General features: G+C 43.6%; 1 long non-coding RNA gene across 17 annotated transcripts in view; it reads right to left on the bottom strand.

Annotated features, from left to right (window-relative positions):
• Positions 1-11,812: 11,812 nt before the first annotated feature.
• LOC105354282 (uncharacterized) overlaps positions 11,813-26,854 on the bottom strand; it is a 37,308-nt gene continuing 22,266 nt past the window's right edge. For 3 of the 17 annotated variants that reach the window (XR_013656495.1, XR_013656497.1, XR_013656494.1), the window contains 8 exons: positions 26,281-26,527; positions 24,586-25,186; positions 23,176-23,403; positions 22,551-23,073; positions 20,100-20,901; positions 12,850-14,796; positions 12,198-12,612; positions 11,813-12,114 (listed from right to left, as the gene is read on the bottom strand). This is a non-coding gene — a long non-coding RNA (uncharacterized LOC105354282). Of the gene's footprint in view, positions 12,115-12,197; positions 12,613-12,849; positions 14,797-20,099; positions 20,902-22,550; positions 23,074-23,175; positions 23,404-24,585; positions 25,187-25,286; positions 25,342-26,280; positions 26,576-26,854 lie in introns of all 17 variants that reach the window. The other 14 variants (XR_013656498.1, XR_013656502.1, XR_013656501.1 and 11 more) reach the window with 10 other exon arrangements.

Genomic DNA, 26,854 nt, shown 5'->3' on the forward strand with positions numbered 1-26,854 from the left:
GAAGCGGAGTCACCTGTCAAACTTTGACAAGTGACTCCGCCCTTTGATGTCCATATCACCTGACGAAGGAGGAAGATATTTTACCAAAACATGTCGGTGCGTTTAACAAAAACAAACCAGTGTCTGATAGGAAAATAATTTAAGTACTCAAAGTTTATTCCTTTTTATTCATCTTCAACATTTTTCTATATCCTAAACGTTTAGACTCAAACACAGTAATTAACCCTTGTGTGGTGTTCATATTGTTGTTACTCAGCCAGTGTTCGTGGGTCTGGTGGACCCGTTGCATGTTGTGGTTTTTAATGCCTCACAATCAAACACTTTGATGTTAAAATACTCGACAGATGTTTACCTCATCCAATTACAATCAGTATATTTGGTTAATATTTGCCCTTTACCTTTGTTAGATCACATTCATAACTCATTATTTAAAACGTGATAAAGAAAATCAATTAAAATCAAGATATGAGTGGAAACAAATTTTCAAGTGAAGCAAGGGTTTTCAAAACTACTGACTTATTTATTTGAACACAGAAACTGAACCCATTCAGGTGCACAACACAAGCTGAACACATAGAGTAAACCTATTAGTCAAGACAACACATCAGCCCCATTGAACACATGGCCTTCTGGCCACTAGCCTATACAACACATGGTCCTGGCTGCTGACGGCCTGGTCCTGTGGCTGGGTGCTGATGCTCAATCTAAATGGCAAATTGCATATACTTGTATAGCGCCTTTCTTCCAACAAGGACAAAGCCCTTTACAGTCACAGACCCATTCACCCAGTCACACACACATTCACTCACTGGTGGCGGCTCCGCTGCCAAACACAGGCGCCCGCCTGCCACCAGAGGCAAGGTGGGGTTCAGTGTCTTGCCCAAGGACACTTCGACTCATGGGCGTGCAAGGCAGGAATTGAACCTGGAATCTTACGATCATGGGCCGACCGCCCTACCGCTGCTCCACGGCCGCCCCAATCTAATCATCTTCTTCAGAGTCACTGTCAGACTCTGAATTTTCAGAAATGTGATCCTCTAATTCTGAAACCTCCTCTTCTGAATCGTCTCCCTCTACATCATCATCAAAAAAGACAATTCAGGAAAATCAATTCCAGGGCCCTCTGCGCAGAAAGTCTTTTGGCCATTTTGATCAGTTGTGATAAGAAACCACACTGGCAAAGCTATATTTATAGTGTCCCGCCTCCAATTTGTAGCAGATAAAGAGCGAGATATTAAAGATTCCCGCAAGAAAGTCAAATGGTCAAATGTGCGGGAGAACGAGAGCAAACAGAGTTGATGCTTGAATTATTCTAACAATGTTGCAACCTTGTGCGGGAACCGCAGGTGCAGAAACAGAACTCACATTTACAGTGAATCTTTCTCTCTCTGCCACTCTCTCTCTCTCTTTCTCACTGGTCACACACACACACACACACCCACACACACACAGCAGGCCCAGACAGGTGGAGGACAGAGTGTATAAAACATCAATTTCCACACTTCTATTAGCCCCGGGTCCAGTGGACCCGAACATCTTATATGTAATAGAAATGTGTTGGGGGGGGTATACGGTGTGTGGTCATTAAAAATGTATTCTGATATATGTTCTTCACAGAAAATGAGCCAAGGCCAGTGAGTCTGAGTTTGAAAAATTAATTAATGGTATCATTTTTCTTTTGATAAAAAGTGAAAATGGGTCCCACAGACCCGAACACCACATAAGGGTTAAGTGTCTTTCAACAGTTAGTTTGAACTCTTACTAAAGAAATTAATCAGAAAATTAAATTTTAAATATACATGAGAATAACATTTGGATTTTCTATTTGTTTCTGATTGCAATAAGGTGTATAGCAGTGTTTCTAATAATTGTTTTGTTGTGTTGTGTGTTTTGTGCTGCTGATGGGAACATTCAGCTAATTCACATGATCAGCCTGTTTTCATTGGGGGAAGGAGAGTTTCTAAAAACTGGCTAGATCATTTTTTTCTTTTTCTTTTTTATCTGGGCGTTTTGTAAAACTATTTTCTTAACATTCTAGAAATCCAGTATAAAAGCTGGTGCAACAACGCAGGAGAAACGTGGTGTTGGGGAGCGCCGACCTTCCCATGGTTCCACACATCCTCACTTCATGAACGTCTGGCAAAGTTTTAGCCTTCCTCCACTTCTTTTGCAAGTATTTTTATCAACTGTGTATATTTTCAGGTATATATATATATATATATATTTTTATGCCATCTGAGTGTTTTATATCTTTGTTCTCTGCATCGTTTCCACACAAACAGATCAGCTTGTGTTGCAAACGCTGTCGGAAAACACCGTCCTCTGATCTTTTTCTGTCTTTCCGTCCTCTATTTCTGTCTTTCTCCATCTCAGTCTCTAAATATTTTTGTATTTTTAGCAACAACGAGTCGTGAAAGGATCAGACACTCAGAGCCCCCCCCCCTTCCCCCAGCTCTCCTGTTGGGGGGGGGGGGGTCTGGCCTCGGTTATTGTTACTTGACGACTGAAGCACCTTGGACGCAGGGATTCAAACCAGCGCCGCGCTTTCCTGCAAATGTCTGGAATAGCAGCCCTCCCTCTTTGGTGGGTGTGTGTGTGTGTGTGGGGGGGGGGGGGGGTGGAAGTGGTCCTTGAAGTCACTCGCAGTTCTGGGTGAGTCAGGAGGCCTGGCTTCCTGACGAGTAACCTGGCGTCCTGGGGAGGGGGGGGGGGGGGTGGCCGTAAATAACGGCGTGGCTGATAAGGTGGCTGTTTTGCCCTGTGGGGAGGGAATGCACGTTGGTGTGTGTGGTGGGAAAGAGCATCGGAGGTGACAAAGATAAGGGGGGGGGTCCATGTGAGTCACGGCGAGGGGAGATGGCGCCGCAGTTGGAAGGTAGAAAAGCAGGTTTTGTCTTTGCAGGTAGAGGAGCTCTTTGCGACGTTTATTACAATAATCAATAAATCATACAGAGGAACCTTTTCCTGCCCACTTTGCATCTCTGCTGCCACGGCGATTTGCCATCCATCTTCTTTGTTTCAGGAGGAAAAACATCCTCCCTTCTTCCCGCCTCGGTGCTTCGTTTCTGTCTTGTGTTGTTTGTGGAGGCTCAACGGAGCGTCACTTACCGGCCCCTCGACGGTTTCCAGACGACGCGCCGCAGCTGCGACCGTAGCGCCTGCTTCATGTTTGACACCGTGGCGCTTCAAAGTGTTTAAATAATGGTCCTAACACGGAGGTAATGGCGGCAGTGGGAGGCCGAGAGGCGAGCACAATGTTTTTAATGCAAAGTGCTCCAGTCAGAGCCTGGGATGGCCCAGGTTAACGGGGACAAGAGAGCAATCTGTAGTCTTAATGGAAACGAATGCTGCTGGAGGGGCGGCGGTGCTCCGATTCCTCCACGTTCTGAAGGAGTGATTGTGGTCGTTTTTCCTCCCTCTGCTTCCTTTTGATGCTTCCTTGGAGGGGGAAATAGGGAAAAGTAGAAATTAAAGTGTTGAATGGCCTTTTTTTTGTCGCCTGGGTGTGGCAATACATTTTTGTTAACCACGCCCACATTCCTAACATGTTCCTGTTGTATGTTAGATCTTTTGGTTCTTTGTTGTTAGGTGTTGGTTTCTGTTCCGAGCCGACAACTCGGGTTTCAAGTTTTCACAATATTCCAGTAAAGAGGTGCGAGCAGCAGGGAAACGCCTCTTTTGCAAGCTCGCCACGTTGACGCCGTTCAAAATCTACAAACCTCTAATGCCAACCTTTTTCAATAATTTTTTTTTTTTTTAGAAAATTCAAAAAGGGGATCTGTTCCCGAGGTCAAAGGTCAACAAAACTTTGCTTGTGGTTGTAGACTTAACCCGGCAGCCTGGGTCGGAAATGTTGTGAAAATTACTCCAGAATATTTTTCAAAAATGTGAAAATCTGCAAATTTTACAATTTACCATAAAATGGCCACCAAGCTGTAGGCCTGTGGCCATCCCATAATAATTGTAAAACTTCCCCTGTGTTTTGGTTACTTTTGTTCGTGGATTTTGGAAAACTATTTTGAGCTCTTGAAGAGATCTTGGCCCCCTTCATTTTTTTGATGGTTTCTTCCATCGTGATGTCAGCTTTTTCTTTTAGGGGGGGGTCGTTCACTTTGTCTCCCATTCTTTTTCACCGGGTATTAGGTAAGGGGCAAATTTGATGAGTTTTTGAGAATGAGGTGGGCAAAGACTTTGGTCTGGTCTAGGACCACTGGCTGCCCTTGTTGAGTGTGTGTTTGTGTGCTTTTTTGGTACTACACACTATTCGTGTGTGTTTGGGCCTTTTCATTTCTTTGTGGACCGTCGTTGGGAAAACAATCTGGTCTCTGCAGTCCAGGACCGCTGTGGTCCACGACAAACCAAAGGTACAGCATCAAACCGTGACCTTTAATCCAGCCGCCACCGTCTGCGGTAACTTTACACGTTTCTGAGACAAAGCATGCACTCATGTATGGAAGCATTTCTGTAGCATAATTAAAAATAAAAGTCAATCCCAGAAATGCTTTTTCATTTTTTTTTTTTTTAGTTTTGATAGTTTTTTAATATACAAAAATAAAAATCTTCCCGCCTCCCCCCTGGAAATGCTGACTGTAAATGAACTAAGTAACACTTTTTATACAGTCGATATGAAAATGAAATCCCATCTTTGGATTTTCACTTTATGTCATAGAATGAGCAATGTTGAAATAGAAAATGAAAAAGCATTTTAGAGAATTGATTATTAATTTTATTTTTGAGTCATTTGAAGCAGTTACATTGTGAAAATGAAGAAGCATTTCTGTTAATCCATTTTAATTGCCAAATTAGACATTTCTAAATGAATTTTGCTAAACATTTACAAAATAATTTTTGAAAATGAAATTTCAAATACCATTTTCATTATCATTTTAATTAAGTGACAGAATAAGCGGTGATGAAGAAAAAGAGAAAGCATTTTGGCCGATTGATTTTTCATTCTAATTTTTAGTCCACATTTTGAAAATGAAAAAGCATTTCTGGTACTGACTTGTATTTAATTATGCTACAGAAATGCCTCCATACTCACGCACCACTCCTGCACCTTCTTGTCCTTCCATGCCAATGTTGCGATAAGACATCTTTTCATTAGGGGAATATTCATGGGTGGGGAGCACAGGCTGGGTTATTGATGCAGCTCATTGGTTCTTTGTGAGCCCCCCTGATTGATTGCTGGAGACAGCCGATGATGTGACACAGAGGAACGCCAGACGAGTGCAACTATGAGCAATAGTCTGAGATAAACCCCCATTGAGCGCTCGCGCACGCTCAAGCGCGTACTGTAAAAGCACGTCTCTGTAATGAAGACGGCTCTGCCACGGTAATGAACAGCGTCTTGTTGATGTGTGTCTGCACAGACATGCTACTTATTCCATGCATGGATGGAAAAGGAATAATAGCTGAGATTATTGCTTCAGTCTCCAAAGGATTTAGGTTAAAAGTACCATTGAAAGTAAATAGGGTTAGATGTAGAAAAAGAACAACTTTCCTCAGTGTCTTTCAGATAAATGCGGTGCATTTCTTTCCCCTCATTTTTGAAGGATTACAGCCTGAAGCTGCCCAGATTTGGTTGGTTCTTTTGGCCTGTGACTGTGCAGCGCCTGTGCTTATTAATCAGAGAAGTGTCCTGCTGCCTGTGATAAGCCGCCGCGTTGGCTAACGGTGGCGCCCCCACCAGCCAGGACGTGGGACCCGGTGCTGAGCTAAAACAGACGACGCTCCTCGCACACATCAGCCGTTTGTTCACTCGTTGACAAGGAGCTTCGCTTTTAAGTCAGCTCCTGGTGGCAATGCCCCCCCCCATGTTTTTCAGCCTGTCTCTTCACTGTCTCTATAGCCCATCTGTACACATCCATTTATTCATCCCTGAGTCTCGGTGGGTCAGAGTGGGGGTCTCGGATGCTGCCAGCCTCTTGTCCATGTGACTGACTTTGCAACCCCCCCCCCCCACACACACACACACACACACACACACCCTTGCTTCTGCATGCATGCGTGTCTGTAGATACTCGTGCGTCATACATGGGGGAGCTCACTGAATCAATGCTCGAGTATCGACGCAGCTTTTACGAGACACTTAACAACAAAAAGCTATGACACGGATAACCCAGTGGGCCAAGGCAAATCCAGCAGGTTTGCAGACGTTTTGCAGACTTTCAAAGCCTGCAGATGCAACAATTCCAGAAAAAGGAAAAAAAATGTAACCCTCACTGCTCGACCGGACTGTAAATGAGTCAAACTTGTGGGTTTGTAACTGAACTACTTCCAAAATGTTGGGGACATTGTTCCCTACATGAGTGCTTCTCCTGTTTGGTCTGTACTCTGATGAAATACATGGTCCAGAGGTAGGGCGGTCGACCCTTTTGATCATAAGAATGCAGGTTCGGTTCTGGCCTTGCACGCCCAAATCCACTGAGTTTCTCACAAATATCCTTAACTTGTTGTGAGTAGTGTTGTGTTTAGCTTCAGTGGCAAATAAAAAATAAATCAGAAAAGATTTACATGTTTAGCTTACGTGTCAATCATTAACCCCCCCAACTGTGAGGGTTATTGATCTTGTCTTATAGATCTGCAAAGAGTTCAGTCAACTGCAGATTATTATACAGTGTTATTGATAAATGTTAGAAGCAAAGCATCCCTTTGATCATTAGGAATTATAGACAACAGGAACCTGTTTGCCGATGATGTGTTCCTGTTCCCAGCGGCACAAACGCAAATGTCTAACGATTTCCAATCATGAGGCATAAATATAAACTGTAGTATTCCCTTTACAAGTACTGCTATACATATATATGATAAAACAAAGAACAATGTCTGAGAAAACACACAAAAATACACCAAGAGACAGTTTCTACCACATGGGTTGTTCTTTCACAGACGTAACGTCTGGCTGCTACACTTGAGCCTTTCTCAGGATGAAGCCTGATTGATGATGAGGATGAGGCAGAGTCGTCATAATCTGCGATGGAAATATGATCCTTTATAACAAGGATACAAATCAAACACTCAAGCGGCGACAGGCCGAAGCCCAGCCGGTGATGATTTAACGGCTGAATCAAGGCGGGACACATCCTGAATCATCGTCGCTCATCATCTGGATTTTGGTGAATGATTGCTTCTCCATTAATGGATTATCAGTTCATCAATGTGACTTCATGTTACATTACTCCTTGGATTAGATGCCACTGACGTCCACAAATATTGATTCGAGTTAATGCTTTTTGATTTGCTCCTTTTATAATGTAATGAAGCATTCATTCACATCCTCAGATGAAACGATGAGCGAAAGGTTTCTGCAACCTGCTCTCACGGTTCAGGAAGAACTGAGGGAGTTTCTATCACAGCTTTTCTCACTTCATATGGAATTCTGCTGTGCGGTTGTGTACATGACTGGAGATGACACTTTCACAAGTGCCAGACTGAATTATAGTGTGGGGATGGAAAGCTTTCATTCAAATGGGAGAGAAAAAATAAGCCTCAGAGCTGAAGACGGCGTCTGAGTTGTTGTAGCGTCGACTTTTCAGTTTTTTCTTTGACTTTTTGTCCTTCAATCCGCTACAAACGTGGTCAGTATTGAATAGGAGTTGGGTTAAGCTTTACTAAATGTGTATTTGGAGTCTAAAATCCATCCGTCTCACTGCATAAATCAGCAGCTCAAATGTACATCCCGCGTGTTCCGAAAGCTTCCGCCGTGACACTTGAGACAACATATTTTACGAGTATTTCTCATCTGCATGTCGGTTCTCATCAGATAAACTGCCTAAAGCCTCTTTTCCTGTTTGACATTCCTGTTTGATCGCAGCTCGCAGCGACAAGTAACGAGTCAGAACAAACGGCAGCACCTCTTCCTCCCTGGTGCTCCTCTTCTATTGTCTTTCTACTGTCCACTAAAGTCAAATCCACCTCAGTGGACAGTTGTGTGTTTATCAAAGCGGGGCACTTCCTACTTTTGCAGAAAATGTTGCCATTATGGTCTGATCTTTGGTGGTTTCACTTTAACCTACGGGGCTATGGAGGGATTTTTGTGCCATTTTTACAAGCGCAACACTCACTGGTCTAAGCGTACAACGTAAAAAATGTTGTGCGCTCAAATGATTATTTTGCACTTGAAACTGAGAAATACGCACTTCTCTGCTGCGCTGGAAACAGACCGGTACAAATGTGCCACAAAAGCCGGCCAATAACAGACATGGACATGAAGCTGGATGCTGATTGGTCAGAAATTCCTCCAATCGCGCAAAAACCTGATCCAGTCTACGAACTGACTGGAAGAATTTCTGACCAATCAGCATCCAGCTTCATGTCCATGTCTGGCTTCTGTTTTGTTTGCAAGTGCATTTTTCTGTCTCCCCTAACTATGCAAAGAAAATAACTTTCTTAAATATCTTGGAGCTAAATAAAAAAGTTATTAATTTTTTTTTCCTTTTGACAGTTTCCAAAATAATAAAAAAGATGCAAAGCGACCATCTGGGACTGATCACCAACAGGGATTCTAGGTGTAAAACCAAACTTCATGATACACCATAGAACTGAATTGTGTGGAAGGTGAATTGTTGCGTCCCCACTGCAGATGTTTGCATACGTTTACATTAATCCTTGTGCTATCCTAGGTACTTTAACATTGGGAGTTGGGTCATCTAGACCCACTAGACAGTGCTCTGAACCTTTTTTCTTCAATGATTTGTGATCTTCACTGGTGTCCATGGATTACATGAAATCTGTCCACCTTTATCCACCTTTGTCATGGTAGGGAGAACACGTGGTCATCTTGACCCCATAGGATAGCACAAGGGGTAAACGTGTCAAACACGTGCTGTGCTAAATTTTAATTGTTTTTCTGCATCACTCCAGATTTGTAAAAGCCAACAAAAAGGTTTTTCTTCATTGTTACTGCTCATTAGCAAATTAAATAAAGGATTTTTCTGAATTTTTGTGGGGGTTTTTTCAGTTCTTATATCAAAGCGAAACAAAACTGTGTCCAAAAAACGGAATTGTGAGGAAAGAGAATCCTTGCATCCCTAATTACCGATATTTGTTTCTGAATCCAGGCAGACGTGCATCAGATGGAGATGTTGTTTACTCCAAAGGTCTGTCTTGTTGAATGGCTTCGGGCTTTAATGCGTTTCAAATGGGTCAGAGTTTAAGAAGCACTAAAACAAACAAAACAAAAAAGCCTCCTGAAAGTCCCTCTTCCACTCTAAGTGCGTGGTGCTAAATTATTAGACACAGCTCCCAGAGGCCTCCTCTCCCAGCGCTCCCTTTTGCTTTTACACCCGCACCTCCTCTCCTCCTGCTTTGTGTGAGCGCAGGAGATCCGTCTTCCAGAGAGCTCTGTTTCTCACCTTCCTGTCCCTTCGGTAGGACAGCAGTCTGCTTTCCCGCTCTCCGTCCCCGGCATCATTCCACCCCCACCCCGATGGAGCTTCTGCTCATCCCTCAACAGCCCCAGCTGGCTCCCTGCGGTGCTGAGCCCTGTCCTGCATCACTCAATTACCCCTTCCATGAAGACATGCAGATGGGCTGGGACGCTCACACATCTGGATCAGCACACAAAGCCTCATTTGCAGATTTTTTTTTGTCTTTTTAGCACCTTCTTGGCTCATACACTGACAGAGTGAATAGAAACCTTTTCCTTGTTTGCAGGATTTTGAGCTGGTCGCCTGCTCCCGTCTCGCTCGCTCACTGTGCATCCACAGGCGGTTAATGAGAACACGCCACAGATTGGCTCGCTCGCCTCCTTTCCAGTCGTTCAGCAGAAAAGCAGCTCAGAGTCTGACGCAGACGAACAATGAGAACCGCCAGAAAGAGACGTACAGACGCCCTCCAGGCTGCGGGTCATTGTTGGAGGGTGTGGACGCAGCATTTCAAAGGGTTCATCTGTAGGCTCAGTGCTGGTAAAGTGCAGCCGGACATAGAAGTTTGTCATGTGTTTTTTTGTTTTGACTTAAAAGTTGGTACCTGTGAAATAATTTGAAACTCAAAAGAACAGGTGGAGGTTTGAGAGAGTTTTTCTGTACCATTTAACGTGCATCTTGGCGCCCAAGCAACAACACAAATTGTTGCTGCGTAACGATTCTCACAAACCAGCTATAAAGGGTTTTTGTCCAAACAAAAAGTCCCTTCAACCTAATTTCAATCATTTTGGAAAAACAATTTGCTGGTCCTGGTGAAGAAACCGCCACTGCAGGGTCAAAAGCTGCTGCAGCAGAAGCTTTAAACGTGTCATACATAACCTTAAACATGACAAGGACATAAAAACCAGACACTTCAGAGGATCATTTACTTAAATGAAAACAGCTGTGCATGATTAGAAACCTGAACTGGATGTGACCTAACAGAAGCAACACAAGGGCTCAATCCTTGCAAAAAATTACCCCCAACATTCAATCTTCCAACAGACCAGTGTTTCAAATGTGGGAGGGCAAAAACCTGCAAACGTCCCCCTCAGTTACAATTACAAGCAGGACCTCCTTGCTGCAGGGCGTTCCTGTGCGGCCCTCTGTCATAATTACACCACCGGTGTTTATTTTGAAATTCAGCAGAAGCAGATAAGCCGGGTCATTACTCAGCCTGGGAACTGGAGCTTTTCCTTTTTGCATTAAATACGAATATGTGTGGGATCCGCTTCCTTAAAATGACAGTCCTCAGAATTTGACCCCCCAAAAAAGCGTAATCAGTCCTAACTGTGCGGAGATCGGGCCTCATCGCTCACCTTTGCTCCGCCTTGGTCGGCTCCTGGATGCTCATGGGATCATTCAGCTGTCCACTGGGTCCAGAAATGCTGCTTTGGGGGTAAATTTATCAGCATTTGTGTGACTTCTTGATGCCTCACATCAAAATCGCTTATTTATTTATTTTTTGGTTTACTTATTTATGGTAAACAAATATAATGCTATGCAACAAAAAAAAGCCTTACAAAAAGCCTTAAAACACCTTTGGTAACTGAAAGAAAGTAGAGAAACACTTAAAGAGGAAAACAAGAACGACAAACTAACAAATACAGAAATTATACTCAATTTATCTAGCTTAAAAATGAAAATCTTTTTTTTTTTAAAGAAAAATTGTTGGGGGAAAAATGCGCAGCCACAAAAATACTGTAAAATTATTTATGACATCAACCAAAGAAAAGTGTCATAAAGGCGTCAACGTTCACCTTAAGTCTTAGATGCATTCGTACCGGTGCTGCAGGTGTTTGGATTGTCCAGGTCCACGGAAGGTTGTAGACTGGAGAGGCTGCATCTTCAGGGGGAGTGTCATGACGGTCATACGGCCAACTCAAAGGATGTCATGAAAACGGAATGTACCATTGTCATGTGTGTGTGGTAAGTGTATGAAGTATTGATAGGGCTAAAGTAAGTCACTTATGACGTACGAGTGATAATGTTGTGTGGCGTCTTCAAGCCACACTCTAGTGCTTCGTAAGCTGCACGGCTGCAGCATGCATGGGTTTGCCTGTGACACATATGTGCCTTTACCTTGACGTGTTTTAAAAGTGGTCGCTACAATCTGTCACCCACGGCATGCCGTAGAAAAAAATGTACATGATCTATGATCTTAAAGTACGTTTTTGCGTCCATTGTCTGTCAACTGAACGAGTTCATTGAACATTGGTCTATGAACTAAGCAATATCTTCTGCGTACCCATACTTCTTAGATTGTTACTTTGTGTTTGCTTTGTGATGGTTTAGCTTGCTTTATGTCTAAAACTTTGCTTTTGTCTTTGTTATTGTCGTTTCTGTCATGATTCGCTTAAGCAAAACAGACCCAGATGCTGGAACCCGAAAAGAGCACCAGAGAGTTAGTTGGAAAACAAGATGATTTATTGTTCGGGAAGAGGACCAGTGACGAGGTGTGAGTTGTGGTCGTGACGTGGAGAAGAACTGGGACTTGGGACTTGAGGTAAGTCGTGGCGAGGCTTGAAATTGTGCATAGTCTGGAACTGTGGTGTGGCAGTGAGTGGAGGCGTGGCTTGGAGCTGTGGCGAGGCTTGGAATTGTGGATGGTCTGGAACTGTGGCGTGGCTGGAGGTTCTTGGAGGCGGCTGGAGATCAGGCTGCTCGTGATGAGAGGACTCAGGTAGACACTCGTGGAATTTTTGTCCTGAAGATGAGCCAGAGAATAATAATTAGCATGAAACATGAGTATCGAGAACAAGAGACAAAACTTGAGACCAGGTAATGCACCATAAAGGGGCAACGAACTGGCGATGAATGCCGGTGAAGAAACCTCTCAAGTAGGCAGGCAGGCTGATGAGGTGAGTGCTGACAGCTGGGTCCAATCAGGAATGCAGAGCAGAGTGGGGAGGGGAGGAGAGACTGACGGAGGTACCATGACAGTTTGTCAGTGCCGTCAGGAAAGTCCTTAGCAACTGTTGCTAGTGTCGTTATGTACGTTGTTTCGTTTCCTCATTTCGTCGCCTCGAATCTCCATCTCGTCAAGAAAGTTTTGGCACAAACGGAACCCCATAAGCAGCAGGTCTGACACAGAATTTAAAGAACTTTCCCACAGTAAACCTTTAATGAAAGAACGGGAAACCATTTACCGGCCGTACGAGGGACTTCTCTGACGACTTTGGCTAAATTTGACAGACGACAAGATCTAACAACATGACATGGGGAAACGACGACACGACACGGGGAAACGACAATAACAAAGACATAAAGCAAAGTTTTAGACATAAAGCAAGCTAAAACATCACAAAGCAAATACAAAGTAACAATCTAAGAAGTATGGGCACGCAGAAAATATTGCTTAGTACATAGACATGAAAAAATGTTCAGTAGACGTAGACAATGGACGCAAAAACATATTTTTGGCACAAACAGAACCCCATACCCTGGAGATGACCAGTTGTGTCTTGTCCGTTTATGCGGCCTCTGGTTTCTCTCAGATGCAGCCGAAGCGTGGCGCGGCGCGTGTGCCGCAGGACCGCAGGAAGTGGAGGGTCTTCCTTTGACTCGCTTACATCCTCAAACGCTCTCACACATGCACAGACCTCTGCGAGCGACAGAAACAAACATCGTTTCTCACCCAGTCTGCGTCACTTACACTCACATTAGACGCCAACCGCTGTGTCTGTCACAGCCCGAGAATCCAATCTATTAAAGCCAATGGCAGCTGTGGCTTAGTGTCAGCCACAGAAACGCGCGCACACCACAGCATATCTAGGTTTTTCCGTTTAATGAGCACTCCTGCTGACAATATCCCACAACAACTGCTGTTTACATGAAGACAAGGATTTACATTTGCTGTTGTTGTTGTTGCTCCATTAAATTATTCTTGACATTTTACAAGTTATGATGGTATTCTTGGTATTTCAAGTGAGCAAAAAAAAGCAGAAAATGATGCATAACTTCATTGTTTTCAAAGTGTTTCCATTTACTGTACCAAAAGTTCCTCAATCTGAAAGTATGTTATGCTTTTTGTGACATTTAACAGGTGAACAAGGCAATTTATCAATGTCACGTCTGTTTAGAATATGAGCAGATATAAGTGTGTGTAAAAGGTAAAGAGGAATTTTTTTCTCATGAAATCTGCAGCTCCTGTGTCAGTTTTGACACGTGTGGATAAAACTGTTAGCTTGGTATTGAAATGACTCACCATCAGCGCCTGGAAGGCTTCTTCATGTTTAATCTAAGACCAATTGACGTATTAATAAGCCAGGAGATCTTCTTGAAGCGATTAAAGGATAGGGGGGTGGCTTTTTAATTTTTATTATTCGTTAAAATGTTTTTATTAACATTCGCATCTTTACTGCTGCGACTTTAATGAGAAAAAGAGACGTGTTTCAATTTATTACACTTAAAGTTTGTTGTTTCCATGTCATTTATAATGTTCTGCTTTCTTTTTTCATATTGTGTGTCTGTGTGTGCTTCTTTGTGTGTCTGTTTTTGTGTGCATGTTTGCATTTTACCGTTTATGTGTGTGCATGCGTGTTTTTGTGTACGATTTTTTTGTGCATTCGTGAGCATTTTATTGGTTTGTTTGTGCGTGCATGTGTGTGCTTCGTGTGTCTGTTTTTGTGTGTGCATGGATGTTTACATTTTACTTTGTGTGTGCATGTGCGCTTGTGTATGTTTTATTTGTGCATTCATGTTTGTGAGCATTTTATTGGTTTGTGAGTGCATGTTTGTGCCTCTTTATGTGTGTATGTTTTGCATTTTACTGTGTTTATGTGTGTGCATGTTTTCAGGCATTTGTGTGATTCTGTTTATTGTACTTGTTTGTTTACGTTTCGCTACATGAGTTTGTGTGTGTGCACAGACACACAAACACAAATATGCACACTCAACAAACAAAAAAACTCAAACGTGAATACACAGTGTGCATAAATGTTTGAGTGTGTTTTTGCGCGTGCTTGTGTGTGTTCATGTTTGTGTGTAATAGCTGCTTTTGTTTGTTTGGTCCCAATTTGCGACTTTATTCTCGTAATTTAACAGTTCTGACTTTTTTTCTCATAAGAACTTTTAAGTTGCAATTTAAAAAAAGATTGTTTGTAAACTGGCCCTAAATCTCTGTCGTACATGAATGATGCAGACAGCAGGTTTGAACAGTGTCTGAGTGGGCGGGGCTTCTTTCCTCCAAGCTAATGAATCCATCAAGCCTCGCGGTTTGGCTCGTTTATGTCAGAAGATTCTCAGAGACAGCAGATTAGTAAATGTTGGAGCAGTTCATCCCATTATTGGCTTTAACGCGGCATAGAATCACATCAGGACACTTTCTTCTCCGTCTCTTGGTTCCTCCAGAAGTCAACCGTCTGCCGGTGACGCCTCCATGATGACACTAGGATGAAAAATCATAATCTGTTGAGATTTGCCCTTCAACTGATTCCTCCTTTTGTCCTCAGGGATGCGTTTCAGCCATGTCAAAACCACTTAAGCCCTTCATTTGCCCCCACCCACATGCATACATCACCCCCCCAAGGTGAGAGGAATCTTGCTGCTAACATATTAGTGCACTTCATTAGATTTGTTCATTAAAAAAGGCTCACATGTAATGACTTTTTTGCAGCATGCGACTGCCAAACAGATTACAGTATTGGTAACTGCATTAGTCCCAGGATGAATATGTAAACGTGGAGAACGGATAAGTGTGGGTGTTTAATATAGCAGAATTAATCGGATCTAGTTTGCCTCCACTTCAATTCCTGGAAGATCTTTAGTTCTTCTGAATATGTTTTGGAATTGAAGTTGGTTTATTTAAGGTAATCAAATAAAAAAAATTGTTTTTAAAAGAAGACAAAATATATATACATCCCTCTATATATATTCAGGGCTCGACATAGCCATTTGTCCGCTGGCCCGGTCCTGTTTTTCGAGCAGTGCGGACCACAAGACTTTAGTTTTTACTTGTCCGCTCGGGCCACTAAAATATAAAATAAATAAAATAAATTTATACTGTATTCATCCCTCAATGGGGAAATTCTTCTCCGCATTTGACCCATCCCCTGGGGGAGCGGTGAGCTGCAGCTGAACCGCGCTCGGGAGGCAGTAGTGTTAAGGGCCTTGCCTAAGGACCCCCACTGGGTGATGTTAACTGCTCGCCATTGATATGGTAATTGCCCCCCAGTACCATTGCTTATTCCCCTCCGGGAATCGAACCCTGGATTCCTGCATGGTAGCTTGTCACCTTACCAACCAAGCCACCCAGCCACATATCTAACAATTAATACATTTTTCACCTTTTACAATAAAGTATATTTTGCGAAAACGTGTAGATTTACCTCGTCTTTATAATTCACTTTTTCTGCTAGTCCTGTGTTCAGACTTCAAGGGTTTCTATGGGAAACCTTTTCTCACTCTTCTCCTCCTCTCCCGCCTGCGCGCGCGGCTGTCACTGCCGAGCACCACGCGGCACGCGCTCACTCAATTTTTTTTTCAAACTTTATTGAATGTAACAATTCAATACTAAACAATGTTAAACAGCAACAACGAAGGAACAAGCCAGTGGGTTATTATTACATTTTAGGCAGATATATTTAAACTGACACACATATCAGCGCCCCCTGGTGGTTTTTCACCGCGATGATCATAAATCCAACACCGTCACTGAAGAGAGACTGAAGCATGTCAGAGATGTGGAAGACATGGCAGGAATAGTTAGGAATATGTTAGATGGAGTGACGGGTGGAATTAGTGCTATGGACAGCAAGATATTTAATGAATGCATTGAAGATGAAACTGTATGCACTAAGCTTTAAGCTGAATGTCAAAGAATCAAAGGCAACTCAAAATACCTGAATCTCAGACTCAAATGGAGTATAAGGTCAAACTACTTAATTTTGTTTTTCTTTACAACACTGTAAGCAGTAAGTATTTCTAGTTAGCTGAATGATCTCAGTAATTTAATTGTATTTAATTTTTCAATTATTTAATTTAATTAGGTAACTAAAGTAACTAAAAAGTAAATGTAACTTTGCAACAGTAACAAAAAGCAGAACCTTAAGGCAGTCAGGGCAAAAAAGTCAATAAAACTTCTTAACTATTGATTAGGAACAAATGTGAAATAGCAGTGATTAGAAGCAGCATGAAAACTTCTTAACTAGTGTTTCCTACTACACTGCAGCGCTCTCTTCAAAACATCTGAAACAGACTAGAGCAGATTTAAGTTTGATATGCTCTATTTTTAGTCATTGAAAAGTGTATAAATAAGTGCTAGATGTCACCAGAATGCACCAAATTGCACCATATTAAAATTTTCCGGGGGGCCATGCCCCCGGACCCCCCTAAAGTTGCAAGCACCTGCGGAGCGGCGGGTCTCGCTGTGCGCGGTGTCGGGCCAGTAACTTTCAGGCAGGGCCAGTAAGTTTCAAAAACTACTGGCCCTGTGGGCAAGTGCAAATTTCTGGGCTATGTCAACCCCTGTATATATATCTACATAGAATAGAATAGAATAGAATAGAATAGAATAGAATAGAATAGAATAGAATAGAATAGAATAGAATAGAATAGAATAGAATAGAATAGAATAGAATAGAATGGCTTTATTGTCATTGTGCATAGTACAATGAGATTTAAGCATCACCATCAGTGCAAGAACAGTAAGGAAGGGAAAAGTAGTAAAGATAACATTGTAATATAATAAAATCAAACAAGCAAATAAACAGTATATACACGTGTGCAATATAAGCTGTAAACTGTATTGGAGAGTGCCGAGATAATAGTGCAAAAATTGCGTATGAAAAAACTGTGCGTAGACATGTCAAAGTGCATAGGTGGCAATGAGGTAGATAGATGACACTGTGGTCAGACTGTGGACAGAGTAAACAGGAATGTTTTTTTTTTTATTTATTTATTTTTTTAAATATATATATATATATATATATATATATATATATATATATATATATATATATATATATATATATATATATATATATATATATATATATATATATATATATATATATATATATATATATATATATATATATATATATATATATATATATATATATATATATATGTATATATAGGCACCTCGGAGGGATGTGAGTAAGCTGACAGAGGCTCAAAGAGGTACAATGAGAAAGCAAGTACCTAAGAGATACAGCCAGATGCCCATACCTGAAGCACTGGAAACAGGCTCTTAGCCTTGAGCAGCCGCCTAAAGAAGTACACGAGAGACAACGAAGCCAGACGGATAAACAGGCTCTTTGCAACTCAACCTGCGAAAGTGTACGCTTAGTGGCAGGGTCAAAACAGCCGATCAGACCCACCAAGGCTGAAAACTGAACAGTAATGGAAAAGTGTATGGGAGAAAGTGTTATTCATTCAAGGTATTCAATTTATTGCCATTTTCAGTGAACAGAGAAGTTTCACAGACTAGGAATTTGCTGCGGTGCTAATGTGCCTCATAAAACGCTTAACAATAAAAAAGAAAAAAAAGAAAAAAACACAAAGGTCAGAACAATAAATAAGTACAATAGTGTAAACAGTGCAAATGGAGGATGAAGAAGGTGCAGCTAATGGACTGGTAACTGGTCCAGCCTATATTGATTACAGCACATAATAGCAATACCCAGTGGCTGGTCTCTCTGAGAAAAGAACATAGCAACCTCCCTGAACAGAATCCAGTAACCATCACAGTGGCAGACATCCAAGAAAGAGTCTCAGGTAAGGACATTGGTAGAGACTCCAGAGGAGCCAAACATCAACTCCTTGTTAGACAGAAAAGTCGTTCAAGACTGCAGGTCACGACACACCAACCTGTGCACAGCCTGGATTGATTACAAGAAGGCCTATGACTCAATGCCACACACGTGGATCACTGAATGCTTGGAGCTGTACAACATCAACAGGACTCTAAGAGCCTTCATAGGAAACTCAATGAAGCTGTGGAAAACCACCCTTGAAGCCAATGGGAAGCCACTTGCACAAGTGTCCATCAAATGTGGGATATACCAAGGTGATGCTCTGTCCCCACTGCTGTTCTGCATAGGTCTGAACCCCCTCAGCCAAATAATCAACAAGACTGGCTATGGATACCGACTCAGAAATGGGGCCAACATCAGTCAGCTCCTCTACATGGATGACATCAAGCTATATGCTAAGAGCGAGCGTGACATTGACTCCCTGATCCACACCACCAGGATCTACAGTACTGACATTGGGATGTCATTCTGGCTCGAGAAATGCAGCCGGATGGTGACAAAGAGAGGCAAGGTAGTCCACACAAGAGGGGTTTCACTCCCAGAAGGAACAATGGCAGACATTGAGGACAGTTACAAGTACCTTGGAATTCCACAGGCAAATGGCAACCTGAAACAGGCAACAAAGAAAGCTGCAACAGCTAAATACCTCCAACGAGTAAGGCAAGTCCTGAGAAGCCAGCTCAATGGCAAAAATAAGACCCGGGCAATAAACAGCTACGCACTGCCAGTTATCAGATACCCTGCAGGAATAATAAGATGGCCAAAGGAAGAGATACAGACCACGGATGTTAAAACACGAAAGCTCCTCACCATGCATGGAGGGTTCCATCCCAAATCCAGCACCCTGAGACTGTATGCTAGCCGCAAGGAAGGAGGCCGAGGACTAGTGAGCGTAGAAGCCACTATCCAGGATGAAACATCCAAGATGCATGAGTACATCAAGCTCAAGGCCCCAACTGACAGTGTGCTCAGTGAATGTCTCAGGCAATGGAGAGCAGAGGATACAGTGCTGGAGGACAGATCCTCATGGGAGGACAAACCCCTGCATGGGATGTACCACCGGACCATAACTGAAGTGGCTGATATCAAGAATCCTACCAATGGCTAGAAAGGGCTGGCCTACAGGACAGCACTGAAGCGCTCATCCTGGCAGCTCAGGAACAAGCCCTGAGCACCAGAGCGATAGAGGTTCAGATCTACCACACCAGACAAGACCCAAGGTGTAAGCTGTGCAAAGAGGTGCCTGAAACAATCCAGCACATAACTGCAGGGTGTAAGATTTTGGCAGGTAAAGCATACATGGAGCGCCACAATCAAGTGGCTGGAATAATATACAGGAACATGTGTGCAGAATATGGACTGGAAACCCCAAGGTCAAAATGGGACACACCTCCGAAGGTGGTAGAGAATGAGAGGGCAAAGATCCTGTGGGACTTCCAGATCCAGACTGATAGGATGGTAATGGCGAACCAACCAGACATTGTAGTGGTGGATAAAGAACAGAGGAAAGCTGTTGTGGTGGATGTGGCAGTACCAAGCGATGGGAACATCAGGAAGAAGGAACATGAGAAACTGGAGAAATACCAGGGACTCAGAGAAGAACTGGAGAAAGTATAGAAAGTGAAGGTGACAGTGGTGCCTGTGGTAATTGGAGCACTCGGGGCAGTAACCCCCAAGCTGGAGGAGTGGCTACAACAGATACCTGGAAAGACCTCAGACCTCTCAGTCCAGAAAAGAACGGGAACAGCTAAGATACTGTACGCAGTGAAGTATAGAAAATAAACTAATTCTTTTTTTAAAATCAAAAGCTGCTTTTAAAAATTGAAATAGTACATATTTCACCTCTATTTGAGCAAACCTTCTAGGTTTTTTTTTAACACATTTAAGCAAAGAAAATGTGTATTAGGAAGTGGCCTCATAAAAATGGATTTACCGTTTCTACCTAAGCTGTAACGTTTCTGAAGAGCTGTTCTGTGTGGCACAAATGGTCGTGGACTGAAAGGTCACCTAAAGAAAAGGGGTCACTCAGCAGCCTGGTTGATGGAAAAAAGAAAATCTTAATTAAAACAATAATGACTGCATTTAGACACGCCCACACTACAGCAGTTTACAGCCATGTAATTACACTGTAAGTAGAGAAAAAGGCACAATAATGGATTAACGTTTACTCCAAAACATTTGTGTTTTCAGATACATTATAATTATGGCCGTTAATTCTTGCTCCGTAAATGTTTTTAACATTCAGAAAGGTCAAGCCTATATCAGTCTGCACATAACAAAATCCTCCCCATATATGGTCATCACTACTACCACATAACTATGACATAACATTTTTTTTTTGCTTTTGCACCGACAGCAGTGAGTTTGCCTTTGTCTTCTCAACGTGATTCCAAACACACACACAGACACACACACAGACACACACACACACGCAAACAGAAGCTGTAAATAAGCAGCCATGGTCTGCTCAGACCAACCCGGACTAGATGGAATGAATGGAGAACTTGTGCTGGCCGCGGGTTACAGAAACACAACGGCGTCTCACTGTGCTGTGGCAGACCGAGAAGGTGTTGCAGCTGCTCCTCTGGAGTCTATCACTTGGGGAAACAAACTGCCATCCGTCCATCTGGACATTCTCAGAAACCGTTCTGTCAGCGTAGATCTTCTCATCTGACTGAGGTCGGCCTTTCATCTTCGCACCGCAACATTCTGGTTCATCAACTGCATGTAAAAAGCTTCCAAACAAAGAGAAAGACTCGTCAAGATGGACTTTTTGCTCATATTGGATCACTCAGCCTCTGAACAGCCCCCCCTCTCCCCCCTCTGTTGCCTGAACACCCAGCAGTGCATTAGCCAGAGAGCTACTATTACAGAGTTTCAGTGCCAAAGAGCCGCTGTGGGAAGCTGTGTGTCTCAGTGAGCCCCCACAGGTTCAATAGCCCAGACTTCACTCAGCACCTCGCCGGTTCATAGGGGGTTCTCTCCAGGAGCAGCAAGGTCAGAGGAAAACAGAGGACGCCGCGGCCGCCACTCGTCTTTGTTCCTGCGCGCTCCTCCGTCCGCAAAGGCCAGGTCATTATGAGAGAAGAGAGGGGTTTGGGTATCCGCTCCCTCCAACCCACTGGCGTCTCCACAGAGAGCGAGGTCTTGAATTGAAGGGTGTAATCCCCGTTGGAAAAAGAAAATTCCAGTAGGAAAAAACTTCAGGTCGTTGGGGGTTGTGCAGAGAAGAGAGTACAGTATTGATCTGCTCTGTCAGTGATGAATTCACAATTAGAGTCATGGCGGAGCGCCGAGACTCTGTCCTCTGTGTGACTGAGCTGGCCCCTTTGCTTTCATGGCGACGGTGTGAGGAAGAAACGGCGGGAAGGGAGCACCATCGATCTGATCAGGACGGATGTGGAGTTTGACTTCTAGCAGGACTTGTAGGTGATGGATGAAAATCTCCTGAAAATAGGTCAAACGGACACCGGATGGATCCAGGACTGGATAAAACAGTCAACGACTCCGGGCTGGAGGCACTTTTGGGTTTGGGGCTCGGCTCAGTTTGGGGGCGAATAGGGTCTGTAGCCTTTTTTTTTTTAAACTGGGAAGGAGACGAGCTGGGGCGGCCCCATCGCCTTGCATATCAACGACCTGAGCGCGTTCTAAGCACCTTAGCAGAAAAGCTCCTTTGTGAGTCAGAGGAATCCATTCAGCCGGCGCCAGCAGAGCCGGAGGAGCTCCTCTGTTCTTGGCCCTGTTCTGATTGCTACTCAAAAACATTTGAATTGGGCTCTGGTTTCTGTTTGTGCAGAGACCAGTCCGATCCACAGCTCAGCTGCTTGCTTTACATGTCTGAATCCAGGAAATCGTTCAATTTGGGCCTTGGCGGCTCAGAACTCACCAGCTGCCTTAATAATGAAGAAAGTGTGGGGCTGCCAGGTCTAGTGCGAGCTGTATGTCAGACTCTGGACGATCATAGTCAGTCTTCTCCTGGACCTAAGGGTTCAGGTAACCCGTTTCTGTCATTTTCTTTGGTCTCATCAAAGGTCGGTCCGGTCTGTGGCAGAGCAGCCGTCCTGAGTCCCCGACCAGCTTCAGCTCAACTAACCACTGACCTCTAGTGGTCTGAGGCGGAACTAATCAGCCATCAGAAATTAATTAAGCTTTTTCTAATTGGAATTTAAATGAAGGTGACGGTCAAGGAGACTTGGCTTTGTCATTAAAATGAGCAGGCTGACAGCCACGGTCCGTCACCTTTAGAGAGGTCTCAGGCTGCCGTTACTGCTAAGGGCTCAGATGGAGGAACTGCAAACTCTTTCTTTTTCTAGTGTTTCTCCATTTTGTGACCATTAAGCTCACAGAGAAACGTACTCAAAACCGACAGCACAAAGAGTCCCACCTGAAACCGTCCGCTGAAGGAAAGCGGGATGATTACATGTGGATCTCCATCCTTCTGCTTGAACGGCTGACCTTGAGCTGCTGACTGGCTGCGCCCGCGCCAGGCCGGCCGGCCTGCAGGCTTATTGACCACACTGCATGTCTGTCGGGGCTGGCCGCATGCTTGGCTGCCTGATAAGCTGCTGCGATGTTATTGTCAGGATGTCTGCATAGCTGGAAAGCCTCAGGCTGCAGGCTAAGCCACTGAATACAGTGACTCTGATGCTCGCTGACGGGCTGTTGGTTCTTCCTCCTCCATATTTCACCGGCCATCAGCTGTTTGGCAGCTTAGTTTCACAGCCAGCGCTTCATTTGCGCGGCTACAGTCTGCTTTGGCCGGCACACTTTAGTCAGGTGTGTGAACGAGCAAAATCATCTGGTTTATGGCGACTTTTATATATATGCTCCGTTCACCATCTTCAGTTTAACAAAGAAAAAGGCTTTTTGTGATAGCAAACACATTTTACAGCCTGTTCAACAATAACCTGCAATGTGAAAGATCCAACTTAATAAAGAAAACAGAATCTTTCTGTCAAATAATAACAGAAATTCTAAAAGAAGGAAACAGAAGGGCTTGTTTTTCCTACCGTAGAACAGATTGGATCGGTTTTTAATTTTCAGCTGAAACATCTGAGCTGTAGGCGCATCGATCAGGTGGATGGATTTCTCCTCTGCTGTGTCTGATGCAGCAGTTTAGTAGTGTTGAGCGTCAAAAGAAGAAATGGGTCAATGAAAACTGAAAGTGTTGCTCCGATGATGGAAATGGCTTCAGAGAAAACGTGATTCAGGTCAGGATTTGAATATTTAGAAACATTCTGAAGGAGAAGCAACAAAAAAAAGGATAAAATAATTAAAAATAAGAACATTTGTACAAACGTTTGCTGAATCTGGACACTGCTTTGGATTTGAAACCGGTTTTTACAAAGACAGTGAAGGAAAAAAACGGAATAGTTTCTGTCTCTTCCACTTTAGGATCATCGTTGTGTTTCTCACAGGATTTATTTCAAAGTCAGACTCACATCTCGGTCTGGTGATTCTGCCTCATCAAGTCATATTTCTTTAGTTTTGTTTCCTCATCATTTGGGTTTTGAGCTTTTTCCAGGTTTTCAAAGAGAAATCTCACGATGTGGTTTCTTCAACAACTGAGTCATCCTTCAAATGTATGTCTATAATTTGCCCATCAATGGTAAAAGTCATCTGATATTCTGAGAGCTGATAGAAACGTAGAAAAACCACAGACAGGAGGATATTTTTGACTAATTTTTGTGAAAATCTTGCTGCCACACTTTCTCCGATTTAGATTCTATCCAGTCTTAGGTTTAAACGCCACACTGACCGCCGTCTCACCTCAATAAATTCTCCGGAAATAAAGGCTTTGTTCATTTGAAAGGCAGATTTCTTTGTAAATAAGACATCAAAGTAACCTGACCGCCTCACTGCCTTCATTTTGCCGCTGCGATGCAGAAAAACCCAAAATGAAAGCAGAGCTGGAAGGAATACCAGCAGCAAATTGGGTTTTCCACAGCTGGATTTGATGCCAAAGCTGAAAGGACGACGCCAACATTTAAGGACGAGGACCAGGAGAAAGAAATGCCTGAAATGAACAGAATCCACAGCCTCACTCTAGAGGAGACGCATGAACTTTTAATTCACATTCTTTCTCCATCAAAGTGAGATAAACTTTGATTTTATTGGGTTTACAGATTTTTACATCAAGAGGAAACTCCTACTGGGATAAAACTTTAAAACTGTTTTACTAATAGTTTTATGGTAATTTATGATATCCGGTTTTTCATTTTCATTTTCTCAGCTGTGGTTGGTTAAAACGGTGCTAATGAAAAGCTTGTGAGTCACAAGCGTCTGACAGCGAGTGTTTGCGTTTCCACGTCTACAAGACCTCAAAGGAAACTGTAAATATTCAGCGCTGAGTGCTCTTCTTTGCAGAATGATAGCTCGTCAGTCCTGATTTCTGCATGTGCGTGCACGTGTGTACCCACCAGAGCAGCATCTGCAGGGGGCCTGTGGATGAGCGTGGTGGTCTAAATCGGTACCGACAGCCTCGCTGCTAAGTGCAAATGCAAACTGTGTGCAGGCAGTTAAAAATTAGCTTCAGCCTCTTTCATCTCCGAGCACCGACTCAAAGAATTTCCTCTGGAGAGGTCCCTGCTTCAAAAAGATCATCTGTAAAATTACTTCAGTTGATCAGTTAGTAAATGTAATAGTCTGTCTATAAAAGCCTGCATGACTGGTGCATAAAGGCCATGCATCAACATGTGCTGCACACTTTTGTGACGGAAGAAGCACGTCTTCGTGAAGCAAAAGGAGTACACATTTCTGCTTTTGCACACGTGGCTTCATGAGCATCATTTGTGGATGAACATGGTGATTACACTCCTCTTCCTCTGGAATGTCAGGATCTCTGATGTCTAAAGAGTAAATGTGTGTTCAGACAGACGTCAGCGATGATCAAACTAAAGCGAGTCTCCTCTGCACATTTTTAGGATCCAGTTTCTGCTCGTTCGTCTGAGAGTCGGATGTTTCCGGGTCCTCTCCACCATCCGCAATTCGGGTTGTGAAAACATGATCTCATTTCTGGCCCTTAAAAAAAAAAGGATAGAATTTTAAACAAACATGGGATCTAAATGTCAACACCATAAAAAGAACAAAAGACATACAGAAGAGAAGTTTGAATTCTCACTTTTTAACGCACGCCGTGGAAGCCTGAACCGCCGGACAGTTGCTTCCGTGAAGTGCTTTAAAAAGAAATAATGCACACTTTGAAGGCCATTAACCCGCTTATGCCATGGCCACTTACAAAAGAAATAAATAATAACCAGTTTTTAGTCCTTAATTCTTGATTTTTTTTTTCCGATTTGGATCGCTTTTTTCACGAAGCTCTGACTATTTTTTACGGGTGCAGCCCCATTGTTACCGTGACAAGGGGCCGCACCACCACTGCAGTCGAGATTCGGTGATATAAATATGCTGATCGTCCCGATGTGTTAAATAAAGCATCAGTTCAGAGAGAAAGTTCACCTCTTACCGCTTGTTTTTGTCCAGATGATGAAGCTAAAGGTTGTTTTAAAGAAACCAGCGCAGTGATACAGAAGATTTAAGATAAGTGGCCAGAACTTCTTTTTGGGGCGTGCGGTTATCACTTTTTAATGCAAACCCAGCAGCCAATCAGAATCAAGTACCATGGTATAAGTGAAAATAAAATACAAGTAAAACTAATCCATCCATCATTTTCTTCTTCCACTCATTCGGGACCAGGTTGCGGTGCCGGGTCACCCCCAGCCACTTTCTCCAGTTCCTCTGGGGCGACCCCGAGACGTTTCCAGACCAATCGAGAGACGTAGTCTCTCCAGCCTGTCCAGGCCCTTCCCCAGGGCCTCGGCCCAATGGGACATGCCCAGAACGCCTCCCAAGGGAGGCTTTCAGGAGGCATCCGGACTAGATGCCCGAGCCACCTCAACTGGCTCCTCTGGATGTGGAGGAGAAGCGGTTCTACTCTGAGCTCCGCCAACCATCTCTAAGGGAGCGCCCAGCCACCCTACGGGGGAAACTCATTTCAGCAGCTTGTATTCGGGACCTCGTTCTTTGGGTCATGAGCTCCATGTATTGGAACGAAGATCTCCCGGTAAATTGAGAGCTTCGCTTTCTGGCTCAGCTTTCTCTCCACCACAACATACCAGTATTGCTCCGATCCGCCTGTCAATCTCACGCTCCGGTCTTCCCTCACACGTGAACAAGACACCAAGATATTTTGACTCCTCCACCTGGGGCACGGACACTCCACCCACCGAGAGATGGCAAACTACCTTTCTCCGGCCTCAGATTTAGCGGTGCTGACCCTCATCCCAGATTCACACTCGGCCGCAAACTGCCCCAATGTAGACTGGAGGTCCTGCCTCGATGCAGCCAACAAGACAACATCATCTGCAAAGAGCAGAGAGGAAATCCTGTCCATGGCTCCACCTAGAAATTCTGTCCAAAAAGACAATGAACAGAACCTGTTATAAAGCACAGCCCTGCCAGAGTCCAGCATGCACCGGGAACAGGTCTGACTTACTGCTTAGCTCCTGCTTTGGTCACACAGAGACCAGACAGGCGTCAGTAAAGCTCCACGGACCCCATACGCCCAGAACACACCCCACAGGACGCCTTCTCCAAATCCAAAAAACACATGTGGACTGGATGAGTGAACTCCCACGAACCCTCCAGCACCCTAAAGAGGGTGTAGTGCTGGTCCACTGTTCCATGACC

The sequence above is a fragment of the Oryzias latipes genome, chromosome 6, assembly GCF_053564925.1.
Source record: "Oryzias latipes strain Hd-rR chromosome 6, Olatipes_Hd-rR_3.1".
Lineage (NCBI taxonomy): Eukaryota > Metazoa > Chordata > Actinopteri > Beloniformes > Adrianichthyidae > Oryzias > Oryzias latipes.